Raw genomic sequence first — 11,671 nt, forward strand, 5'->3', positions numbered from 1 at the left:
TTAATAGTTGTTTAATGTAATTTAATTTTTTTTATTGAAATGTATGTAAACTTAACATTGAATGACTTAAACTCACTACGTATATGTTAATCGGTTTAACGCTTTACTTAGACAGTTTACCAAAGATTCAAATTTTAAAACCAAAACATTTACTAAATGATTTCACTGTTTCCATGTAAACAACTCGATTCGGTTTTGGTAAACGATTTCTATTTTCAATTCACATCCTCAGGATCAAAACCTCTTTCTAGCACTAGTGCTTAGTATGCACCTTCCAACCCCCACCCCCCAATACTCCCCCCTACATGAGGCTACCCCAGGCGCCACCTAGTGGCCTATAGACCCTCGTCTAGGATGAATAAAAATAAATCATAGTCTATCATGAATCGATGCCACACTCTTTCCATGTTAGGTGTTGGAAATAATCCTTCACCCTGCATCCTCCTTTTTTTAACAAGAAATTCATTCAGAAAAAATCATGGAACACAAAATAGATAAAGGCATAAAAGAAACAAGGCTTGGATACAAATATCTAAGAGCCAAGGAATGGAATATGATCAAGCTGTCTGTCATGGGTCTTCCAGGCTAGGGTATAGACGAAACCAAATGAGTCCCTACTTAACTTATTGTAGAAACAACGATAATCGGCTACAAATTCTTCCTTCATGCGAGTAGGAAGTAGAACCATAATGGGCATTTGGTAGGCGCAGGACACAGAGTATCACAGTATGCATGTGGCACCACCCATTTAAGGGGTTGGACAAAGTCAAAAGCAACCCCAGAAAACAGATTGTAAACACAGCTAACATAGCCTACAAAGAAAACATTAGGAAAGTCCTCACTCCATGTCGTATGTCACCCATGAAGGTTCAGATGCAAGGGCACGCGCAACATGGGGGACATTGGGCTGTCGGCCAAATGTGGAGATTGTTTGGTATGATGCCATGCCAGCATGGTTTTAAGTATCTCCGATACCGATACGATACCTTCCGATACGTATCTTAAATTTAGCCGATCGATACGATACACATCGATACGATACATGAAATTTTTTAAATCCTTTCGCATCGATATATATCCTACAATACATACCTATATGCATCAATACACCACCAATACACATCGATACGATACGATATGCCTCGATACGACTATGAAAATTATAAAATTGAGGTAAAATGTACGTTTCGATATGTATTGGTATGTATCGGTGAGTATCAATACGTATCGGTGAGTATCGGTACGTATCGGTCATATAATGGCCAAGATGGGTAATTTTTCAGAAAAACATGATTTTTTGAAGGGTTTTTGTTCCAAAGTTGCTGTCAATCATATTTCTCTCTAACTAAAGTGGAAATCAAAGTTGGAAATAAGGATTTTACATTTATGGGACAACTATAAACCTTGAATTCTTAGTACGATACCCTCAATTTAGTGTTTATGCATAATACATGTTATCAATAGTTTTTTTTAACAAACTCTTTATGCAAAAGTGTTTAAAAAAATGTTTTCTATCCATTTATGTGTGTATCTTTAGCGTATCTTAGTGTACCTCCGATACGATACGATACTGTCCGATACATATCTTAATTTTGGTCGATCGATACGGCGACCGATACCGATACTTTAATCCTTGCATGCCAGAGAGGAGATCGTACACGCAGGGAGTATGCACCTCCCACATGCTTCAAGGGTTACAACCCCAAAGGTTATCTCATCGGCATAGCACCTCGCACCAACTCCATCTGCAATTAACACATCCAAGTGAGTCTCCGTCATCGGGATGTCCTCTGCATCGGCGTCTCTCAAATGTCCAAGCTCAACGTCGTCAAAGATATCAAGATTCTTGAAGTAGACCGGAGCATAAAGATCAAGTTCTGCTTGAAGAACCAGCTCCCAAGTGAAAACCAAAATGCCCTCCTTATTGTCACCAACCACAAGGCTCACGAGCATATGAAGATCAATTGTGACTCCCTTCACAGCGCCTCCACAAAACCCGCTCATCGTCAACTGAAGATGACAGACAACAAGTATGGAATCAGAGATCCGGGCGAGTAGCTTGTCGAGGTGATCAAACATCAACCCAACTAAGTCCGACTAAGACTCATCAAGCAGCACCTGTGGTGTTGCACAAGGGAGAGGAAGGCGACTAACACCTGCGCCATCGTGCAATCTACGAGCATCATCTGCACCATTGTATAAAAGAGTGGAGCATAGGTGGAAGTGGATCTGTTGAAGGAGTTGGAGAATCCAAAGGTGGGATTAGGGATGGGGACAGGAGGGAAACATATCTGCTGTAGATCTGAAGGGTGTTTTAGAATAGGGAGAGAAATTAATGGGTTGAAAGGACTCAGGGGAAGTAGCGAGGAGGTTCAAGGCCAAAGCCATCTCCGCCTGCACTTCCAACGTGTCGTCGTCTGTTATGAATGAAGAAGATTGAGAAAAGTAAAAAACTGAATTCGAGTTTCAGTGAACTCCTAAAAGGGCTGGAGAAGAAGAATTGTTTATTTCTTGCATATCTGTCCTCCCATACAATGTCTGTATTTATACTCTTTAACAAATTGAAGAATCCATTATTCATTCTACTCAACTAACTCTCTGTGTCCATTAACAAATTCTTTACAATTACTCAACTAACTCTCTCTGTCCACTAACTAATTCTTTACAATTACTCAACTAACTCTCTCTGTCCACTAACTAATTCTTTAACCATTGGCCTTATGTCATCTTGTAGTCTCTGGTCCAACCCGGTTCTCTTCTCACTCTGGTACTCCTCTTCCTTTCCTGCTGGTCTTGTTGATCTGTAGTAACAGTATTGGAATGGACATTGGGCTTTTCATCCAATTCCTTATTGATAGTGTCAATAATTTGTTGATGTTCTAAGACTATAGGGCTATTCATTCCATTATCTACCCCATCAAAAACAACCTTGTCCTCAAGGTTGAGGTCAGGAAATCTTGCAGTAAAAGGTTGAAAATCCTCCCAGGTTGCATCTTCCACAGCTAGGCCCTCCCATTGAATCAGGATCTGAGGAACTATGTGGCCTTGTTGGATAATTTCTCTAGTTTCCAGAACAGCTAAAGGACTGCGAATAGGCTGTTGATGATAACTCAAAGCTGGCAGAGGACTTTCAAGAACAGCGTGAGGATCACAATGAAATGGACGAAGCAGAGATACATGGAAGACAGGATGAATTCTACTTCCTGGTGGTAATTGAAGACAGTATGCAACCATACCCACCCTCTTGATTACCTGAAATGGTCCATAAAAACGTCTGCTAAGCTTTTGAGTTGATCGGTAAGCTACAGTCTGTTGTCTATATCGCTGTAACTTGAGTAAGACCATTCCCCCTCACGGAATTGCAAGTCGTGTCTATGTCCATCAGCAGTAGACTTCATTGTTACCTGAACCTTCATAAGATTAGTCTTGAGATGATGGAGGAGTTCAGTTCTGTCGCTAAGCTCATGTTCCACAGCTTCAACTCAAGTATCACCTGCAATATAATCTGGAAGTGTAAGGGGTAATCTGCCATAAAGAGCTTGGAAAGGGGACATCGCAATGGAAGTATGATGAGAGGTATTATACCTTAACTCAGCCCATCTTAAAAACTTGGACCACTGAGTAGGTTTCTCATGAACAAAACAACATAGATACTGCTCCAAACACTTGTTTAGTACCTCAGTCTGCCCATCAGTTTGCGGGTGGTAAGCAGTGCTCAAACTTAGAGTAGTACTACTGAGTTTAAAAAGTTCTTGCCAAAATGGCTGAGAAATATGGCATCCCAATCAGACACAATTGATCGAGGGAAACCATATAACTTGACCACCATTTGGGTAAATAATTGAGCAACCTTCGGAGCATTATAAGAAGATGGTAAGCCTCCAAAATGTGCATACTTGGAAAGCCTATCCACCACTACCAGAATTACGGAATAACCTTGTGATACAGGTCAACCCGTGATGAAATCTAATGAAATATCTTCCTAAACCTGTTGAGGCATAGGAAAAGGTTGCAGCAATCCAGCAGGCCTTGTGGTAAGAGACTTAGTTTGCTGACAGATTACACAATTTCTCACAAATTCAATCACATCCTTGAGCATAGCTGGCCAAGAGAAACTTGCTGCCGCTCTCTTATAGGTACGTAAAGATCCGGCATGGCCACCTAAAGGACTGGAATGAAATTCCCGCAAGATAGTATGCTTTAGGTCAGAAGTGGAACTAAGCACCACTCTATTCTTATAATAGAGTAAACCTCCCTTCACTTCATACCCAGAATTAGCCAATGATTCGTCATGCAACTGTCGATGGAGGTGTTGTAACTCTGGATCCCTCGAATTAGTCTCTAATAGGGTGTCAACAATGTCAAATTGAGGTGTTGAAAGCAATTGTTGGAGAAACCTCCTCTGGTAGTTCAGGTACTCTGGAGAGAGCGTCTACTGCAACATTTTCTTTCCCAGGACGATACACAATTTTATAAGTATAGCCCATCAATTTGCTGAGGTAGTGATATTGCTCAGGAGTCTGTATGACTTGGTTCATCAACTCCTTCAAACTTCTGTGATCAGTCTTAATAAGAAATGTCCTCCCTAACAAATAATGTCGCCACTTCAAAACTGCCGCAGAAATAGCAAAGAGCTCTCGAACATAAGTTGAAGTTGTCCTCATCCTTGGGTAAAGCTTTTTACTGAAAAATGCTAATGGATGACCTTCCTGACTGAGAACAGCACCAATCCCTATCCCTGAAGCATCAGTTTCTACCTCAAAATCTAATGCAAAGCTTGGCAAGGCCAAAACTGGTGCTAAAGTCATCTTCTGTTTCAGATCATTAAAGGCTTGTTGAGCGACCTCAGACCAATAAAAGGCATCCGTCTTAAGTAGATCAGTTAAAGGTGCTGCAATAGTAGTATAGTGTCGAATGAATTTTCTGTAGTATCCAGTGAGTCCCAAAAAGCCCCTCAGATGCTTAAGAGTTTGCGATGTTGGCCATTATAACATTACACTGATTTTAGTACTGTCGACTTGGACACCCAAGCTGGAAACTATGTGGCCTTGATACTCCACAGATTCCTGACAGAAAAGACATTTACTCATCTTAGCAAACAACTAATTATCAGCCAAACATTGAAGCACAATCTTTAAATGAGAAATATGCTCAGCAATAGAGGTACTGTAAACCAATATAGCATCAAAAAATACGATCACAAACTTGCGGAGAAAGGGTTTGAAAACAGCATTCATAATGGACAGAAATGTTGAAAGTGCATTAGTTAAACCAAAGGGCATGACAACAAATTCATAGTTCCCTTCATGCGTACGAAAAGCAGTCTTATGAATATCACCTTCCTGAACTCAAATTTGATGATAGCCTGCTCGCAAATCGAGTTTAGTAAATACACTAGCACTTTGTAATTCATCCATGAGCTCTTCAATGGTTGGAATAGGTAATCTATCTCGCACAGTAATGGCATTTAAGGCTCTATAGTCAATGCAGAAACGCCATGTGTTGTCTTTCTTTTTTACCAGAAGAACAGGTGATGAAAATGGGCTTGTGTTGTTTCTAATGATAACCTGTTCCAACATCTCTACAACTAATTTTTCAATTTCTGATTTCTAAAAGTGTGGATACTTGTAAGGACGGACATTAACTGGCTTTGAACCTGGAAATAAATGAATATGGTGATCATGGGTTCTTGTAGGAGGAAGAGTCCTTGGAATGTTGAACACCTGTTGGATATCATTCATTAAGTGCTGAATAGCAGGGTGTATTGCCACTGATTCAGAATCTTTCTCATGAATTACTTGCAAATGGAACATAGAAATAATGCCCTCTAATGAAGCCAATTTCTTCAAATTCTTCAATTGTAATGGTTCACCTTGAAGAAAAGGTTCACCAACTAAATGAATTTTGTTTCCATTCTACAAAAAATCCATGGTTAACAATTTATAATCAGTCACCACAGGCCTAATAACTCTAGCCACTGTATTCCAAACACTACTTCAGCTCCCTCTATAGGTAAGACAAATAAATCCAAAGTAAAAGCATTGCCTTGAAGGGGAAGTGTCACAGCCTTGCACTATTGCTTGCACACTAAAAATTCTCCATTTCCCACATAAACCTTAAATTGCTTACAGGGAGTAATTGTTAGTCCCAATCTGATAGCCACACTCTCTTTAATGAAATTGTGTGTACTGCCACTATCAATCAAAATTTGAAGTTGATGTTCTGCAAGGTTACCTTTCAATCTGATTGTTCTGGGATTGAGTTGCCCAACAAAGGCATGCAGGCTGATCTCGTGCAATGGAACATTATCGAAGGCTGTGTCTGCAATTTCTACAGTTTCTGTATCTACTTCCTCTTCCACAGAGTCACCTACTAATAGCAAGAATCGTTGCTTACATTTATGACCTGGGGCATATTTCTCAATTCAATTATAACAAAGACCTTTTCCCTTCTAGCAGTAAGTTCAGCAGGGGAGAGTCGTTTGATAGGAAGTTGTTTAGTCACCATTGGACTTGGTAATGCTTGCAAAGATTTAGACACAGGTGGTGGAGGCCCCAAAACCCGAGGAGTGGTCACAGATTGTTTCGACCAGGATGGCGTCCAAGAATGCCGAAGATCCAAATATTTCTGTTCATAGAGGTTCGCCAAACTCATCGCATGTAAAAGTGAAACTGGTTGAGCGACCAAAAGCTCTCTGCGTAGCTCCGGTTTTAACCCAGAAATAAAGATACTAATCAAGAAGATCTCAGACAAACCAGCAACTTTGGTAGACAACTTTTCAAATTGATCTTGATGTAAAGAAAATGTAGATGTTTGTTGTAATCGAACTAAGGCGCCTCGATGATCTTAAAAAATTGAAGGACCAAATCGAATCGATACTACCTGTAAAAACCCTTTCCAACGTTGAATCAGACCACTGGAGTGCATCCACTGGTACCTACTGAGAGCCACACCATCAAGATGAAAGGAAGTAATCAACAATCGTTGTTCTTTAGAAGTATTATGGAAATCAAAAAATTGTTGAATCTTGAAGATCCAACCAGTGACATCGGTGCCATCGAACCTTGGAACTTCTAGACGTAAGAAACGTGGATTGATTTGCATACCCTTGGAGAGCAGAGTTCCCTCACTGTCCACCTGCGTGAGGCGTATCCCTTTGAAATATCGCATCCTTGTGATTTAATGCCTCCATAAACAATGTCTGCAAGCTTTTCAAAGATTCAATAATCTCATCAAGCTTCGCATCAGTGTCTTTCTTGTACTAATTATGGCTGGCCTGCATACTCCTGCTTTGGTCATCAAACCTCGCACGGGTACCGTCGACCATGGAAACAAGAATGAAAGCACCAATTTGTTATGAACGAAGAAGATTGGGAAAAGTAAAAAACTGAATTCGAGTTTCAGTGAACTCCTAAGAGGTCTGGAGAAGAAGAATTGTTTATTTCTTGCATATCTGTCCTCTCATACAATGTCTCTATTTACTCTTTAACAAATTGAAGAATCCATTATTTATTCTACTCAACTAACTCTCTGTGTCCACTAACAAATTCTTTACAATTACTCAACTAACTCTCTCTGTCCACTAACTAATTCTTTAACCATTGGCCTTATGTCATCTTGTAGTCTCTGGTCCAACCCGGTTCTCTTCTCACTCTGGTACTCCTCTTCCTTTCCTGCTGGTCTTGTTGATCTGTAGTAGGGGTGTCAACGGTCCGGGTCGGTGCTGTTTCGGTCCGGTTCCACCGGTTTCGGTGTGAGTTTGGAAGTGACCGAAACCGACCCAATAAGGATTTATCGGTTTCGGTCCGGTGTCGGTTTCGGTGCGGTTTGGGTTCGGGTTGGTACCGGTTTGGATTTATTAGGTTCATTTCGGTTTGGATCGGTTTTTTAAACCGGTATGAAGCCATTAGGAAACAACCAAATGATGAATTGTTGAACTTCGATTTCTTAAATCGATTTGTAACCGGGTTGATTTTGATTTTTGGTCTAGTTTGAATTTGATTTTCCATACAAATGTATACAAAACTATTCAAATTTTAATTTTTTTAATGAATTTTGGAGTGTTTCGGTTTCTTATCGGTTTGGTTTCGGTTTCGGTCCGGGTTTTGAGCCGGTTTCGGTTTGGTTTCGGGTTCATCCGGTTTTCGGTGCGGTTCGGTTTGGTTTTGGGGTTACAATACTTGAAACTAGGGGTGTCAACCGGTCGGGCCGGTTCGGTTTCGGTCGGGCTTAATCGGGCTTGAAGACTTTCAAAGGCTACACCGTGTCCGCCCATTTAACTAATCGGGCTTAGTTATTGAGGGCATGGTACACTTTATATTCGGTCGGTCGGTCTCGGGTTATTATCGGGCCACCTTAATCGGGCTTTAGTCGGGCCTTAACCGGGCTACGGACATGTTTAATGTTAAACGGGCTTTAACCGGTTTTTAAACGGGCCCTCTTTAAAATGTGCTATTATATTCCGACCCACTTATGCAAGCCCAAAAAAATGATAATAAATCAATAAATGATACCAAATATAACCATTATTTAAAATGTGAACATGTCTTTACTTTTTAGTTTTTATTCTTTAATTTGGGGGGGTAAAATAGGTATTCTACAATCATTAAAGGGTCGGGCCAAGTCGGTGCACAATAGGCCGGTCTCGGTCGGACTTTATTCGGTCGGTCTCGATCGGGCGCCCGACGGTTCAAGTAGCAAAACCGAGACCGACCATTTATAAACGGGCCGGGCTCAAGCCCGACACGTTTAATAAACAGTCCGGGCCGGGCCGGTCTTTAAACGGTCGGTCCCGGTCGGTTTACCCGGTTCGGGCCACAAATTGACACCCCTACTTGAAACCGAACCGAACCAATAAGGCTTCGGTTCGGTTCGGTCCGGGTTGTTATCGGTTCGGTCCGGCCGGTTTTACCGGTTCGATTTAGGAATTGACACCCCTAATCTGTAGTAACAGTATTGGAATGGACATTGGGCTCTTCATCCAATTCCTTATTGATAGTGTCAATAATTTGCTGATGATCTAAGACTATAGGGCTATTCATTCCATCGTCCTCGTCGTATGAATCATCCATGTCATTGCTTGATGGACAAATAAAAAATATGGCTAAAAAAAAAAAAAAAAGCAAAGTAGCAAAGAAGAAGAAGGACGAAGGATAGAAGATGTCATGGGAACCAAATGAAAGCTGGCACTAGGGGGATCGACTAACCAGAAGAAGAAAAAAAAATCGCACTTCAGGGGATAAAAATATTCCCCATTTTAGGGTTACTTTCTCCTAGGGGTGTCAATTCGTGGCCCGACCCGACTAAATCGATCGGGACCGACCGTTTATAGACCGGCCTAGCCCGGACCGTTTATTAAACATGTCGGGCTTGAGCCCGGCCCGTTTATAAATGGTCGGTCTCGGTTTTGCTACTTGGACCGTTGGGGTCCGACCGAGATCGACCGAATAACGCCCGATCGAGACCGGCCTATTGTGCACCGATTTGGCCCGACCCTTTAATGATTGTAGAATACCTATTTTACCCCCCAAATTAAATAATAAAAACTAAAAAATAAAGACATGTTCACATTTTAATTAATGGTTATATTTGGTATCATTTATTGATTTATTGTCATTTTTTTGGGCTTGCATGAGTGGGCCGGAATATAATAGCACATTTTAAAGATGACCCGTTTAAAAATCGATTAAAGCCCGTTTAACATTAAACATGTCCGTAGCCCAGTTAAGACCCGACTAAAGCTCGATTAAGGTAGCCCGATTATAGCCCGAGACTGACCGACCGAATATAAAGTGTATCATGCCCTCAATAACTAAGCCCGATTAGTTAAATGGGCGGACACGGTGTAGCCTTTGAAAGTCTTCAAGCCCGATTAAGCCCGACCGAAACCGAACCGGCCCGACCAATTGACACCCCTACTTTCTCCCATCCTACTCACGTCATCTTATGGTTTAAGCAACAACTGCTGCTAACTACTACTAGTACTACTACTTACTTGTATCCATAATATCTTCAATAGCTTGAAGGATGCCCATCCCGTGCATCTTCTCATATGTTACAAGGTTGAACTTTGTGATGCAGGCTTGGAAGAACTCAACCCCATAAATCAACTTACAAGGTGAGGAGACTCAAGACCTTATCAACCTAATCGTTGTGGATCAACCCCCCATATGTCTGATATGAGACCGTAACACTTTGCAATCATTACATTTTCTGAGAGTCTACAAATCCTATTAAAATATCTCAAAAACCATGAAAATGAGCAATCATGGGTAGCTTTTTATGTTCATGATGGTACGGTCTCTCCTTGCCATCCAAACTTTGATGCAAAAGATAGTCTCTTATGTGTACCCTGTTTGTTTGACGTAAAAAAACTGAGTGGGAAGAAAGAGATGGAAAACTTTATTTGTTTCCCACAAACAACGGCAATAGTTTTGTTTAGTTAGGTAGGGTGGGAAACTTACAAACAACTTCATTATCTGTGTGTTTTTTATTATTATTATTATTTTATTTTATATATCTTGGGACCAGACTTTTGCTCTTTCTGAGGCCATGGAGTTCGGTAATGTCCTTTACGCAAGAACCATTGGCTATCATATCGGGGTTGATTGCGCAAGAATGGAGTTCGATAAAATCCTTCATACAACTTCATTAAGCCAATGATTGGATTGTGGCCACTCTATCATACATAAAATCGGTACAGCCTTCTTTGCCAGGCTATCAATAATACTATTGCTAGTCCTCATTTTGCAGCTTTCCTAGGTAGAAACTTGCCACTTTAGTAGGCTAATCCAACTCCATTTTATCGGTTGGTTCAGTCAGACTAAATTGGTTCGGTATATTACGAAGCCAACCCCATACCAAACTGTTATGGAAGGTTTTTTTTTTTTTAGTTATTGGTTTGTATCAGGTTCAGTCTGATCTGGTTTCAATTATACACTATACATAAGGAAATCAAAGTGATGTTTTGATTTTCTTATCAAATTCAATCGACGAATTCGGCTGGTGCAATTTTGTTTCAATTTCTATCGATTCCATAAAACTTCGACCCCCTACCAAATCGATAAGGTTTTGTCTTATTAGGGTGAGAGATTTAGTAATTGGGATTTGTCTAGATCAATACTGACCTAGATTGATGGTACAACCAATAGAGTAGTGACACATGGTATTAAAATTAAAAAAATAATAAAAAATTGATTAAATTTTAAAGATTATCCATCATCTTGGTGCAAGACCAACCTTCTCATGAGACTAATATTAATACATAGTGGGCCATATTGAATGCCCCAATTATGGTTTCATAACAGGTCTCCTTTTGCAGAATAATATTGGCTAGATGAGAATAAGCCCAACCCAATCCTTTTCCACGATTCCACCGTTATTTCAAAAAATGATAGCGTTGGATATGTATGTTCATCAAACCCTAGTTTCAGAGTATTGAGATTGATCCTTACTGTTGCTCGAGTGTAGAAAAACTATTGTTTGGAGGAAAAACTTTGATTGTAGTTTTAAGGTAAACAATTTAACTTTCATGTAGTTAATTTTTATAAAGTGATTTCGAATGCAAGATATCCTAATCTAATACCTTACGCTTCATGATTGGGTTTACGAAGTAGATCAGGTTGAGCTTACTGAGTGATATAATTTTAAACATTCAAATTTAAACGTCTGA

General features: G+C 40.3%; 1 long non-coding RNA gene across 2 annotated transcripts; it reads right to left on the bottom strand.

Moving 5' to 3' along the window:
- Window positions 1-2,464: 2,464 nt before the first annotated feature.
- On the bottom strand, window positions 2,465-7,690 carry LOC122058753. Of its 2 annotated transcripts, XR_006133907.1 has the most exons (3): window positions 6,235-7,474; window positions 3,586-5,066; window positions 2,465-3,493 (listed from the first exon to the last, which is right to left on the bottom strand). It is a non-coding gene; the product is annotated as an uncharacterized LOC122058753 (long non-coding RNA). The 2 variants fall into 2 exon arrangements; XR_006133906.1 differs by having other exon boundaries at window positions 2,465-5,066; window positions 6,235-7,690.
- Window positions 7,691-11,671: the final 3,981 nt, after the last annotated feature.

This window comes from Macadamia integrifolia, chromosome 13 (assembly GCF_013358625.1).
Source record: "Macadamia integrifolia cultivar HAES 741 chromosome 13, SCU_Mint_v3, whole genome shotgun sequence".
In the NCBI taxonomy this organism is placed as follows: Eukaryota; Viridiplantae; Streptophyta; class Magnoliopsida; order Proteales; family Proteaceae; genus Macadamia; species Macadamia integrifolia.